The 15,473-nt window shown below is 41.7% G+C and overlaps 1 pseudogene; it reads right to left on the reverse strand.

Annotated features, from left to right (window-relative positions):
* Positions 1–12,849: 12,849 nt before the first annotated feature.
* Positions 12,850–15,236, reverse strand: LOC136001427 (uncharacterized; annotated as a pseudogene).
* Between the last annotated feature and the right edge of the window lie 237 nt (positions 15,237–15,473).

Below are 15,473 nucleotides of genomic sequence, written 5' to 3' on the forward strand. Positions count from 1 at the left end.
TGATGTGCAGCTTCTTTGGCTACAGATGATGACACTAGTCATAAAGTAAAACTGGCCCAATAGAACATTGTCTGCTCCTTTGGACAGCTTATATTGGAGTATCTGCAATGCAATTCTGATGTATTCTGAACTGGTGTCAGCATACCAGGAGCTGCAAGAGTTTAACAGAGAGTAAACCTCAGTTCAGAAAAAGCTATCTACATCTTTTCCATATGATTAACTCACCCACAGACTTGTTGGTGAGGCACACTCAACACATAAACCAATCTTAACTTAATTTCCACTTTATTTTTTTCAGCTCACTTTTAAAAAGAAAACAGGATATTATCTTATTTAGTCTAAGGCCACCGTAGCTATATAGGGGAAAGAAGAAAAAAAATGTGAGGATACATATTTTTAATGAAAACTTGGTAACTTGCAAAAATAAGCTTTTTTATTCTTTGGAAAGATGCTAAAACTGCAGTATACACAATTTTGGGGCAACTGAGGTTTTCAAGTGTCCCTTGTGACAACAAGATCAGTACAAGAACCAATTGTGTTTGGTTTATGTATCGGCAACTCAAAGGTAGGAAAAAAATACACACAAAGGAGATGAAATTTGCTGATGATACAGAACTGAGAAAAGAAAAATAGTCTATAAAAAAAAAAAGATTAAATAAAAAGGACAACTCTAAATACTGTAAATGAACAAAACCACAAAGGTGGGCATGTGGTTTATGCTGTTTAATATGGAGAGGAGTGGGAGAGTAGATAATGAAACTAGGTAGGATGAAGGGAATATAAAAAGGGAAAATAACTCCAGCAGGCACCAAACTGCTATCATAAGTAAGGGAAACATTCAGTGGGGAGAGGGAGTATAACCTGAAAACACTCGGAGCAGTTGGTAAACCACAGTAGAAACCACAAGAAATAAAAACATAAGGATATTAAAGAGCTGGTAGAAATTTCTATAAAAGCTCTTCTGAGTCCACTCTTTGTGACAAGCACCAAGGTTCACAGAGTTTCCAAACATGGTCTGACTTAATACTTCAACACAAGTAATCTGCCATATAACATTTTTGATCTGACTGCTTCTTATTCACAGCTCACTCAGAACTGAAATTCAAAGTGACTCTAGGAAAAAGAAAACAATGAGTGAGCTTTAACCATAAAAAATAGTTTTACATGTTTCAGCAAATATAGTCTTCTGGTTTCTTTTTTGCCTTTATTTTTTTTTTCCTTTAATCACACCTTTTTTTAAGAAAATGACTGCCTTGGTGTTTCTCTTTTGTTTATTATGAGAGGAGAGTCCATATATTTACACTTCTAAAAATATGTGCAATTATAGTAAGATGCAGGCTCTGTAAAGAATTTCATAATTTATCTGAAAAGAGTAGTAAGTCATTATTTTGGGTAAAAATAACTGCACTAAGTTTGTCCTCTCAAAAGACTGGAGGAGCCTGTGACTTGACTTGGCACACAAAAGTGTGATGGGTGAACATACCCACCCACCTGCCCACCTACAAAGCAAAGGAAACAGCAGCATGGAGATATCTTGACATCAGTAGCTGGACCGTAAATCCATCCTTTGCTAAAACAGTGCTCACATGTAGGAGGCATAACCAAGATCCTTCTTGGTGTTCAATTAAAGACATAATAACCTAGAATCATTTCTGTCAATTTATTACAGAAGTCAGAAATCCCAAAGGGTGTCTGATCCAGTGTTTGTTACACACTGACAAGTGATATTAGCCAGTGGCCTCCTTTAGATCACTGAGGGTCCTGCCATCTATTAGTCCAGTCAGTGAGAAAGTGTAATAGCAAAAATATGAGTAAATTCTGGACAATAAATTAAGCTTATATTAAAACAGATAAATTAAATATGTAGTTGTATAGAAAGAGTGATTGATTTGGTAAGCCAGAATTTCTTAAATATTTTTAAGAATAAATGTGCATCAATATTGAAGTAAGTTTTATTTTACTGAGCATGAAGTTCATCACACATATATAGCTGTTACACAACATTTTCTACTTTTCTTGCTCTTCTAAATCACCATTATCTCAACTGACCTTACAGAAGATGGCAGTATGATTATTGCATTTTACAATATAACAAAGAGATAAAGCCTAAATAAACCAAATAGTGATTATAATGATACTCAGAGCTTCTGAATTCCACATCTGTGCTTTGCCTTTAAAGAATGATCTGAAGTGCAAGGCCCAAAATTTTCTATAGATTCCTTGCTATCTTAATCCATGAACTTCATGCAGATTTTTATATTACATACTGGTATAGAAATAAGGTTAAACAGAGTAATTCTTTATCCTGTCAGTAGTGGGGGGTGTTGCTTTGTTTATTTTCTGTTTTGTTTTGTTTCATTTTGTTTTTAATGACATCCAGGTAACCTGTTTTGCCTCTCCATCTCTTGCTCATCTGTAACGTAGAGAAGAAAAACCTTGTGGATGTTTTGTTTGAAGTAAGCCATTTTAATTCTGTGAAGCAGAATATGAGCTTTCATTTGACACAGTCAGATAATCAAGAAATTGTACAGAAAGCATCTAAAACCCCTTTGGCAATAATCAGTGGTCATACAAAATTTGACAAGCACAGCTGAACTGTAGCCATTCCTGAGGGAAAATTGTTAGTCTCATCAATTCTTTTACTGGCTGGGAGATAAAGAAGAACAAAGTAAAAATACATCTAGAGGAGGAAAACTGAGGGAAAAAAAAACCAAAACCAAAACCAAACCAAACAAGCATAAAAATCCCACCACAATGTAAAACAAAGTTGAGTCACCTGGAATATTATAACTCTTTCCTTGAAAGATGTTGTCTTCTCCCCTTCAACCTGAAACCTGGCCCTGCTCTGAACTTTCAAGCAAAACCAACTAATTTTATGAAGTCAAGACAGATAGATTTCTATCTAGAGATGGATATAACAAAGGCCATTGATACAGGGTAGTTGTTAACTTAAACGTTAGAAGTTATTAGAGAAAAGGCAGTCAGTTCCTGACCTGCAGATGTGCAAATAAAGACCATTATCCACTTTACTCCATTATAAATACCTTTCAGGATGGTACATTCTTTACTCAGACTTCCCAAGACCTAAATTATCCCTTCTTACCATATAAGATAATGTAAACATAATTGGTATCGTATTTATAAAAAATCCATTACAAACTTTGTGAGATTTTTAGGTGAAATGATTTTAATAGAAATTATATACTTAACCATGTCAGACACTTTTAGACATTGTTAGTCACCTATTTATAGCCTTAGGCATTTAATTATCACTACAGATCTGGTGGAATGTGCACACTGATGCAGATGTGACTTAAGGCAGTGTCAACCACATGCTTAGTCTTTTGGCCTTGCATCAGAAACCTCTCTAAAAACTTCCAGATCTAGCATAATGAAAGGAAACCCTTCACTTTATGTTATCTCAGTGTCCTGGGTCATTGAGGGGGGGGCAACGAGAGGAGGTGGTCTGAGTCAGGTGACCACAAATTGACCAATGGGAGTATTCCATCCCATTCACGACTTCCTGGCTTTAAAAGGTGGACCCGAAGGACTCGCTCTCTCTTCTGCTGGGTCTCCTGCTGCTTTACTTTGTCTCCTGCTGCTTTGCTTCGTCTCCGTGTTTTTCTGCTGTCCCTGCAAGCTGAGGCCTCGTAACAAACTGAATCTAGTTCTGGCTGGCTGAAGGATCCTGCTGAAGCGGCTGCTGGGAGTTGCAAGACTGGTTCTATAATATTTGTTCTGCTTTATTTTTCTCTCTGTTTATTTAGTAGCGTTAGTAAAACGTTTTCAAATTTTCCAGCTTTCTTCTGTCTGTTCTTCTTTTCCTTTCCTCTCAAAATCACCTGTCCATAGTGAAAAAAGGGAGAGGAGTGGGGGGGTGGAAAATGGGTGGGGGGAAGAGGATTAAGGAAAAATACATCTGCCGCGGTTTTTGATTGTCTCCCCACGATCAGACCACAACAGATAATTGGTGGAGAATGCGGGCAAAACTGGGGCTCAAGAAATACTTAATATTTTGGCACTAAAAAGGGGTGGCGCTGGCCGCACCTAGCACGTTTCTCTTTGTCTGGCGGCCACATGTTTGTGCTCAGTGTTGCGCGGCGCGGCCACGAGGTGGCGGTGCCTGCCGTGTCTTTGTGTGCGCCTCGTCTTGGCACAACCACGTGTTGAGGCTCAGCTCGGTGCGAAATTTGGAGGTCTTTTGGCTCTTAAAAGTGGTCAGACGTACCTTTCAATTTTCTTGGCACGGTGCCAACTCATAGAGTTATAAAACTTGAGGGTCTGAGTGCTTAGGATTTTATTTAGTGGTATTAAGGCAGAAGTGAATTACATTGGTTTGAAAATGCTGTGGTATAATTTGTATCAGTTATTTTCTACTTTATGGACTGCAATACCCTATTTATGTTGGCTGTTTCTTGGGAATAGAATCTTACAATATATCACAACAAGGAACTGGACAATGCTTATGATTGTACTGTGTGGTTTGGCATTGGCTTACTTTATGATATTGCAACCGATAATGAGTTTCTATTTGTTTCTGCTTTACTTTGAGAAACCTCCGAGAGAGATAAAATCCAGCTATGTGTTTGCTAAATGGGCTAGCGAATCTTTAGAAAGGTTGACTAACCATACTTTCGCCTTCTCGTTTGAGCAGATTACCAACATTTTTGAGTGCTTTGAATATCCGTGGAGTTTTGATAGAACTATAACAGTGTTCTCTGCCATGACGAATGCGCTAGAATTAATGCTACTGTTAAGAGAAATTAGATTAAATAGGAGGTTTATGTCCCTTTTGAGCAAAGAGAGTTGCACGGTGTCTGTTGAAGCTGGAAGGGCAGCTGAAGCTGCAGCTGCAGCCACCGCGCCCCCAGTCGCAGACACCACGGCTACACAGGCTCAAGCTTTTTGCTCGACTGCGGATGATGTTGCTTGTCCAAAGGCTAACAGGGCCCCTCCTTCCTCAAGCACAGGGCATGGTTGCTGTTGCAACAATAACAACCCCTGTGATAATGGTGAGCCCATATCAGCATCAGTTGCCGGTTGTAAGAAAGTCACTAGAAAGGCTGCTCGTGCTGCAGATGATGGCAACAGGCCAGACTCATCCCAAGGGGCATCATCAAGGGAGGAAGTGACCACTACTCGGTCCTTTTCTCCAGGTGAACTGAGAGATCTGTGAAAAGACTGTAGTCGTCGTGATGGCGAGAATATTGTAACCTGGATGCTCCAATGCTGGGATAATGGAGCTGAAACGATAGAACTGGAGGGCAGAGAAGCAAAAGAGCTGGGGTCTCTATCAAAGGATTCCACCCTTGATAGGCCCATTGCAAGTGAACACAACGCCACTACCCTCTGGACCTGACTCCTGACAGCTATGAAAACAAGATTTTGTCACAAGGACGATTGTCAATGCACATCAGGGAAATGGAATACTATGGAGAGAGGTAGCCAGTTCCTGAGAGAATTAGGTGTGCGAGAGATCATCTATTTTGGGCCAAACAGCCAAGAGGGCATAGATCCAGATAGAATCGAGTGTACACAATCTATGTGGCGCAGATTAGTACAAAGTGCACGACCTTCATATGCTAAGTCATTGGCAGGAATGGTCTTGTCAACTGGTGGTAGACAAAGTGTTTCTGACATGATTGAGCAGGTCTGGGAATTTGAGGACAGCCTTGCTGGTTCTCTACGGGCTTGTGTCTCTGCTGTGGAGAAACTGTGTGAAAAATCTGATGACCGGTTTGAAAAGTTGTTGGAAGAAATCAAAATACTCAGAGAAGACACACAAGCTTCACGGACCAATGTTGCAGCTATTAGGAGAAGGCATTTCCAATCTTCAGAGAGAGAACAGAGGCAGACCAGCACCAGAAGTTCACTGTGGTCCTTCCTACGTGAGCAGGGAGAAGATATGAATAAGTGGCATAAAAGATCTACTTCAGAACTTCAAGAACAGGCACGTGAGTTAAAAGGAAAAACTCCTAAGAAAAGGGCTGCCCCAGTTTACAGAAAGGACAGAAGAAATTCTGATGCTCGTGAAGGAACCTCTAATTCACACTCAGAGACTGTGCAAGACAGAGATTAGTGGTGCCCTGCCTCCAGCCAGGTGGAGGAAAGGGATAACAGAGTTTATTGGACTGTACAGATACGATGGCCTGTTACAACACATCCCCAGGAGTACAAGGCTTTGGTGGACACCGGTGCTCAGTGCATGATAATTCCTTCAGATTATAAAGGAACACAATCCATCAATATTTTTGGAGTGACTGGATGATCCCAGGAAGTGACCATTGTAGAGGCTGAAATGAACCTAACCGGAAAAAACTGGCAAAAGCATCCCATTGTGACTGGCCCAGATGCTCCATGCATCCTTGGCATAGACTAGCTCAGGAGAGGGTATTTTAAGGACCCAAAAGGGTATAAATGGGCATTTGGTATAGCATCTGTGGACACTGAGAAAATTGAACAGCTGTCTGATTTGCCTGGTCTTTCAGACGACCCTTCTGTTTTAGGACTGCTGATGGTTGATGACCAGCAGGTGCCAGTTGCTACCATGACGGTGCATCGTCGACAGTATCGCACCAACCGGGACTCTTTGATTCCTATTCAGAAATTGATTTGTCAACTAGAAAGCCAGGGTGTGATCAGTAAGACTTGCTGACATTTTAACAGCCCAATTTGGCCAGTGCGTAAGTCTAGTGATGAGTGGAGACTAACTGTAGACTATTGTGGCCTGAATGAGGTTACACCACCGTTGAGTGCTGCTGTACCTGATATGCTAGAACTGCAATTTGAACTGGAGTCAAAGGCAGCCAAGTGGTATGCCACCATTGACATTGCTAATGCATTTTTCTCTATCCCTTTAGCAGCAGAATGCAGGCCACAGTTTGCTTTCACCTGGAGAGGCATCCAGTACACATGGAATCGCTTGCCCCAGGGGTGGAAACACAGTCCTACCATCTGCCATGGACTGATCCAAACCACGCTGGAAGAAGGTAAAGCTCCAGAACACTTGCAGTATATTGATGACATCATCGTATGGGGCGACACAGAGAAAGAAGTCTTTGAGAAAGGTGAGAGAATAATTCATATTCTTTTGGATGCTGGTTTTGCCAGAAAACGTAGTAAGGTCAAGGGACCTGCACAAGAGATCCAGTTTTTAGGAGTAAAATGGCAAGATGGTTGGCGTCAGATCCCAACGGAGGTGATCAACAAAATTTCAGCTATGTCTCCACCTGATAATAAGAAGAAGACACAGACTTTCTTGGGTGTTGTAGGTTTTTGGAGAATGCATATTCCCGACTACAACCAGATTGTGAGCCCTCTCTATGGAGTGACTCGTAAAAAGACCTGATTTGAGTGGGGACCAGAAGCTCACATTCCTGGATGTGCAGCCATAGAGCTTCACTCTCAAAAGTTTCTACTACTGTGTCCATCTCTAACAGTTAAGGTTTTAAGAGGAAAGATGTGATGGTCAGCAGTGAATATTGCTAAATGGATGAGTGCATTTTGATGCTTCCATTTCAACAGCCATCAGAAAATACAAATGGATTTTCACTAGAAGAGACATGTCAGACGACAAAAGATTGGTGCAAATATGTTGAAGCTGATTACTACAACAGGTGGAAAAGATCCTCTACTCCCAAACAGCTATACCTCTGTGTTTAATTGTGGGAGTGTGGAAATAACGCAAGCAAAAACTGGGATCATTGGCTCAGGTTGAGTCATTATTAACTAAAGAGTAATGTAGCCTGTATTGTGAAAGGAAATGGCCATGGCACTCACTGCTCTTGACTACCAAAGGCCTGCATACCAAGGCTTTGAAGGAAAAAGTACTTGTTTCCCTGTAGAACTCTGGGGAAATACTTGTTTCTTTCTTGACTTTTTTTTTTTTAAGTAGAAAAATGATCTTTTAATTTAAATAATGTTCTGCAGAAAAATATTGGGATTTTAAATACGACAGTCTAACGTGTAAAAAAAATGCACAGTATTTGATCTCTCTCCCTGAAGTGGAAATCACAACTCCTTTTGTCAGCCAAACACTCTCCAAATTATATTTCTTATCAATTTTTGAAGTTTCCAGTATCTCAACAGAAGCTATAAAAATCCGATTTAAATGGCAAGAATGAAAAAATATAAATTTATTTATTCGTATGTTATTTTTTCAACCACATTATTTTAATAGAAAAACAAACATTTATTTATTTATTTATTTAGTTAGTTAGTTAGTTATTAAAGACCAGAAAAGCTGGCAATAAAGTTGTCTGTAGAGAAAAGGAAAGAGAAAAAGAAAAGTAAAAAAAATCTTCAGTTAAGTACAATATCTTCATTTTGGTAACCTTTTAAGTCCCAATGCAATTTACCTGAGACTGTAAGTCAAAGGACCCTGCTATTCCCTGAATGCTCACTCTGACTATCATGTAATACTGATTTAACAACCACAAGAAGAACTTTACTGTTTAAATATTTGACATTCCATTCAAATGTAAAACAGCAAAGTGGAAATTGGTTCACAGTCTCTAACACAGGGTCTCTTATAGGAGGAAAGTAAGGATATGCAGGAGCAGAAGGGAGAAAGTCAAAGGCACAAAATCAGGTACTATTAGCAAAGGATGTAAAATGGATCAAGGAAAAGTTTCTGAAGTGTCTAAAAATTGAAGAGTGAAGAAAAGAAAATGTTAAGTCTGCTACTTAGCAGAGGGGGAAGAAGGAGATAACAGATGATAAGGGGTGAAATGCTTAATGGATGTGTTGCTATAGCTGTCACTGACAAGGCTGATAGTAACAAGGTACTTAAGGCAGTGATAGTTAACAAGGGAAGAAAGAGGTCACAAGAAAGAATTAGGATACCCAGGTTAAAGAACACTGGGATAACCTGAACATTGTCAAATCAGAAAGGCCTGATGAAATTTAATCTACGCTGTCTGCCAGAAAAAATGTATTGGAATATTTAGCAACTATTTTTGAGAACTCACTGAGAAGGTCCAAATGAACTTGGAAAGGGCAGTTATATTCCGGGATTTGAAGGAAGCGTAGCAATGAAACTGCAGGTCACCAATTTTATCTTCTTTGGTACTATGTTAATTAGCACTAGATGCCAAGTGAATTAGAACAGTCTTGTCTGCCCCAAAAGCAAATGCAAAACTATTTTTTCTGTCTTTCAGTAGAAGAAGGAGAATGCATGAATCCCGGTCGGTCTGGGGAGCTGTCACGGTCCATTCAGTGATGGACTCGTGATGGTTCGTTTACCTTGATATGGAGGCGCAAAATTAAGGCAACCAAAATGCCAAGGGGTTCTAATTCAGTCAAGCAGTGTTGCTTTATTAATTTGCCCGTAAAGCGGCATGCGATAGAGAGTAGAGGAAAAGGGAAAGGTAAAAAGAAAAGGTGGAAATGAGGCTGGGTTTACCACCGAATGAGCTCCAAAGGTGTCCCTCTGGTCTCGGGTCCCGTGACGAGAGTCCTGCCGGTCCTCCGTCGTGGTTCAAACCTAATGCAATAATGGGGTAAATTATGTATGTTGTAGCATTGTGTATAGTTAACACAAAGGTTGTGGCCATGTTTGTGATGGGGTCATAGGTAATGTTTACCAAAGCCCACCAGGATTGGAGTTCTCTCTCAAATTCAGTAGTGCTGTCCCAAACAATTTTCCGAATTTCGGTGGGAAAAGTGCCTTCTTCGCCTTCTCTTATGATCGAGGAGGCCACTGATTGCATCCACAGCTGTGCCTGAATACAACTGAGAGCTAAAGAAAGGTTATTTTGGACCATACCAAGTGCATCTATTATCATTTCATGGTCTTTCACATTAATTTTTTCCCACTTTGGTAAGACTTTTGATAACAGCCATTGGTTAGTTCCCAAAGCCAATAGGGAAGAACGCAAGGGCAGTTGCAATTTCGCCAAATCACTAGTTGTAGTGGCCAATTTATTCATTAATATTTCTGAATCAATACCATTTAAAATTCCCAGTCCTGACCCCAACACACCAGTTAGGTCTCTTTGTGTTCGTTTTTTATTAGGAATTCGCTTCCGCAGCCAATTATGCTATTGGTCATTTTAAAATTTAGGCCTTCAGATTGGATTCTTGAGTGATTCACGTTATTTTCTGTGTCCCTCGGAGTTCTCCTGCAAAAGGAAAACAAACAGGGCTCGCCTCCTTGAGGCAAGAATAATTAAAATGATGTCATTATCCAGCAGGTGCAGCTTGTAGGTTTGGAAAAGTTCCAAACCATTCTTGCAAGGCTTTAACAGTGTTTTCACCTGTAGCCCTGCCAAAGGCTTCAGCTTGGATTAATCCTGATGTTATTTCTACCCCCACCAGCACAAAATGTTTACCCCCCGATTTCTTAAAGGGGCCAATATAATCTACCTGCTAGGCATCCCACAAACCTTTACCCTCCCTTAAATGTAGAGGGTTGTCTTCTAAGGGGTGCCTTTCAAGCCATCTCCAACATTGCTCGCAGGCTGATATGCAGGTTTTACACATTTCTCTGGTGACGGGCCAGCCTCGGGCCAGAGCTTCATGATACAAATCTTTAGCTCCAGTGTGTTTGCGTTTTACATGCAACTCTTCTAACAAGCATTCCCAATCCTCTGAAATTTGGTCCTTTTGTACAGGGGCTAATCTTGCTAATTCATCAGCTCAGTTATTCCATTCTCCTTCGGATCCCCCATCTACTTGATGAGAAGCCACCCAGCCCACAGCAAAATTCCCCTTTCTAGCAATACTTACAATTTCTTGCCATTTTTCTTTTTGCCACACTGGAATCCTATTTACTTCCCATCCATTCTGTTCCCAGAAGGGAAGCCACTCAGTACATCCTTTAAACACAGCATAAGAGTCAGTGTAAATGTGGACAGGAGAAGCAGTTTGTGCTTCATGTTGGAAAACACTCCAGACTGCAATTAGTTCACCTACTTGTGCACTACCTTCTCCCTCTGTTATAATCCATTCATTGGAAGAGGTATGAAGTGCTACTGCTCTGTATTTCCACATTTTACCTTCTCTTTTAGCAGAAGCGTCAGTAAACCAAGCACTAACTGACTTATCCTGGGAAAAGGGAGGTGCGACTTGAATTACTGAGGCAGGTTTGTCTTGGTCATCGTCCAAGCTCTCCATTTCTTGTATAGCTAGGTTTTTCAAAGCTCCTTCAGAGACTGAGAAAATGTTACAATAGTGTTCAATCTGAGCATACCATTTTCGCACTGAGGCCTTTTGGGCCACCCCGTCAGGGGGAGGGGTCCCAGAAGTGACTGTTTTTATAACTCTAAATGGGCCTCTTAATACGATCGGCTGCTGTCATGCAATCTTCTCTACTTCTACCAGAGCCAGGCTAACAACAAACAAACCTTTCTCCCAGGCAGTGTACCTTTTCTCAGCATCCTTAAAACCATGGGAGAAAAATCCCACAGGTCGGGTTGGACCCTCAGGGGCCTGTCTGCCATATGTGAACTGACAAGCCTGATAAAGTAAATCCTCATTCAACCTGAAAAGGGTCTGTAGGGTGAATTGGACCAAGAGCTTGATGAGCTGTTGCTTCAAAAATCAGTAATCGCATAGCTTCTTCCTGAGAAGCTGTCCATTCCCATTTCACCCCTTTTCTTAGCAAGTCATAAAGAGGTCTAGCTATGATAGAAAAGTCCGGGATGTGTTTCCTCCAAAAGACCAACAACCCTAAAACATGCTGCAAATCCTTTTTAGACTCAGGCATTTTGATCTGTTCTAAGGAAGCAAGGGTGTCTGGCGGGAAGCAAGTCATCCCTCCTTTCCACCAGATTCCCAGGAATTTTACTTCATGTGAGGGCTTTTGGACCTTTTCGGGGGGAATTTGCAAGCCCAGATTTTCTAAATGTGAAATTATATTCTGTTGAGTAGCTTCTACTATTGTTATGTCATTCCCACCCACAAGAATATCATCAATGTACTGATAAACAGCAATGCCTTCAGGTTTGGGTATTTTATCTAGCTCTTGGGCTAAAGCATGATGAGCTAGTGTGGGAGAATGTTTGTACCCCTGGGGAAGTCCGGCGAAAGTGTATTATTGACCTTTCCATGTAAAAGCAAAACGATCTCTGTCCTCTGGTCACAATGGTATCATGAAAAACATATCTTTGACATCTATCGTAGCCAAAATTGGATGAGCTTTTTCCTGTATCATCGTTATCAGTTCGGCCAGATTTGGGACCACGGCAGTTAAAGGATCGGTGTTTGCATTCAGCTGCTGATAGTCTATTGTAAGTCACCATGCCCTGTTAGGTTTTCTAACTGGCCAGACTGGAGAGTTGAAAGCAGAGTGGGTGTTAATTACCACTCCCTTTTCTCGCATTTCTTGTATAACTGGTTTGATACCCTCTTTTGCGCCCAGCGGAAGAGAATACTGGCTGACATTGGTAACTTCACTAAATGGAAGAGGAGGGGCTGTTTGGAGTAATCTTACATTGAGTTGTGGTATTCCAAAAGTCCACAACAATCCTCTCAAATCTTCCCATTGTCTCCCTTTAGGGGTATCCATGCCTAGCAAGCTGTTTGGAATATCTCCAATCGCCGTTTGGATAGTGATCGTGCTCTCATTCCCTGGCAATAACAATTTTACCCAAGCAACTTTCATAACTTGTGTAGACCCTAAGGCATTGAGAACACAAAAACGTTGTTTCAAGGGAATAACCCCACACTGTTTAGCATCTGCTTCTTTAAGAGCAGAAATTTGTGCATCGATGTTGATTAAAAATGTTACAGGTGCACGCTTTGGACCCACTATAGCTGTGATCAATAAATCTCCCCTTTTTGTGTGTGTGAGTTGTAGGATATAAATCCATCCTCCATTCCCCCTCCCACTACAAGAGAATGGAGGTTCTAGTTTTCCTGTTTCTGGGAGAGACTTTCAACTTCGGTGGGGGAGGGAGCTGAAGGTATAACAGGTAAGACTTCCTTCACGCTCGGCAATTGTTCCTTTGGATTATGTTCCTTTGGATTATGTTCCTTTGGATTATGCCACTTTGCTACAAGTTTACTCAGCTTGTCAAGAGGTAAGCCTTCCATTATATCTCTGGGAACTCCCTTTTTAATCCCTAAAAGCCACCATTTTTGTCGGCTTTTTGGCTGTTCTCCCTTTCCTGTTTTAATGTACGGGTGCTCCTTTCTTGAAGCGACAACAGGAATATCGTTAGGGAGGGGTGGATTTTTAACTTCAATCTGACGGATTCCTCTTGACTTTTCTTCTAGGATTTTTACAGGACCATATTACCTGTTATAATCAATCAGTTCTTGTGCCACTTCTCCCCATGTCCACACCTTTTTGATATTTGGTTGGTTTGGGGAAGTTGGGGCAGGGGTAAAAGGGGAGTCAATGCTGGTATTAGCTCCATCCCTTTGGTCCCCACTCCTGTTATTTTGGGTTCTAATTACTTTCTAACCTATCCACTGGATTCATCAGTGCAATTGGGAGTCCCCTTATTAAAGGAGTCATCATGTCTGGATTAACTGGCAACATCATCGGGGATTCACATTCGAGAATCAATTTTCTTTCATGTATCATTTGTAAGCAAGCTGCTTTGTGTACACTTTCTAGCAATTGATCAGGTGTGCCAGTGATTGCTAGGGGTTCTCCCCTATCTAGGGGGTTTAACCCTCCAGCCCAATAAGCAGCTCGCTGGGTTAGGGACCATGGAGCATGTCTGTCACCAGTTGTTAAGAAAACTCCGTGCCCTCAGTAACCATTTGCTTCTTGCTCAGTTAATTGAATTTGGTTCCCCCCGGTAAGAGATACGTGCCATATGTACTCTGTTTCATATTCTCTAGGGAGACGACTATACTCCTTTTTTAGTTTAGCTAGTTCGGTGGCAGTGTAAGGAGTTTGCCTCGTTGTAATGTGAGGGTCAGTATCCTCCTCATTTGCATAAAAATATTTTGTTTTCACCAAGGGTCTTATGTGTGGATATTCTTCATGACATTTTCTCATCTCTAATTCTTTCAGAGGGTACATTTGAGCTACTTGTCAGATACTTTTCTCCTCCAGCTCCCGCTCCTGCAGCACTCTTGTGTTTTTTAAACACTCCTCTTTAAGAGTAGCTTTTAATGACTGGTTTTCTTCCCTCTCTTTTACTAATTGTTGCTCTAAACTGGAGGTAGTTTTTTGCAAAACTTGCACCAGATTTTCAAAGGATTCTATAATATTACTCTCATTACTCCGTCGCCTAAAGCGATCTTCAATGGCTGCTACGAGACTAGTTCCAAGTACAGCACACACAACAGCTTTATTCCTTTCTGATCTGAACTTAGACTTGGTCTGTAAAGAAATCACTCGGTCCACTACACTCTGTAAATTAGCCCAATTATCACGAGCCCAGTCTTCTCCGGGTACGGAGGGTCAAGCTCCATACTTTGCTAAAAGTGTGTAGAGCGAGTCCCGATCTTTTACTAACCAAGAATCTTGACTATCAGCCCTTTCAGTCATTCTTATTACGAAGGGAACACACCCACTACAGGAAGGCACAACTTAGTTACACAAAGCTACAGCAACTGCTGCATCACCCTTCTCTTTCCCGAGTGGTTGAAGAGGCCAAAAATCTGCTACGGGAGGGCTCAACTTAGGTACACAAAAACCACAAAATTGCCCATTTACTATCCCGAGCAGACAATTCTCATCACCATGAGAACAGCACCCCTTTTGCGCTTTGAGATCTTTTGGTCTGATTTCAAGAGACAGAGCCCTCAACTCGAGTTTGGAGTGCTTTATGCCAAGGCGTGTGTGATGTGCGGGAAATCTGAATCGCTCCCCTTGCTTTCTGAACAACTGTCACTGATAACAACGTAGGCTGATAACAGTGCAGCGCCAGGTGCAGCTGAAGCAAAACGTCCTTCCCCTGATAGAGACCAAACACTACCTGCACCCCTCTGTCTCTCAAAATCCTGTCTGTGACGCCAGTTTAATGTCACGGTCCCTTCGGTGATGGACTCGTGATGGTTTGTTTACCTTGATCTCGAGGCGCAAAATTAAGGCAACCAAAATGCCAAGGGGTTATAATTCAATCAAGCAGTGTTGCTTTATTAATTTGCCCGTAAAGTGGCACGCGATAGAAAGAGAGTAGAGGAAAAGGGAAAGGTAAAAAGAAAAGGCAGAAATGAGGCTGGGTTTACCACCGAACGAGCTCCAAAGGCGTCCCTCTGGTCTCAGGTCCTGTGACGAGAGTCCTGCCAGTCCTCCGTCGTGGTTCAGGGTCCGCCGGTGGGAAGATCTCCATGATGTCCCGTCAGGAGTTGTCTTTTATGCTTCTTCAGCCTCCCTAACTCCCATAGATCGAGGCCAATCTCTGCCTTTATTGCGCAATCCAGGCTTAACTGCGCAGGCCTGAAGAGTCCCTGCTTTGCTTGCCAGGGCCCGTCTGCGCCTGCGCTGCCTCGGTTCAGGGGTCTCTTACCGGTCCGTTGGGTGACCTCAAGACCCTTGGCGGGCCTCTGTGCATGCTCTTCTTCGTTGG

The sequence above is a fragment of the Caloenas nicobarica genome, chromosome Z (assembly GCF_036013445.1).
Source record: "Caloenas nicobarica isolate bCalNic1 chromosome Z, bCalNic1.hap1, whole genome shotgun sequence".
Lineage (NCBI taxonomy): Eukaryota > Metazoa > Chordata > Aves > Columbiformes > Columbidae > Caloenas > Caloenas nicobarica.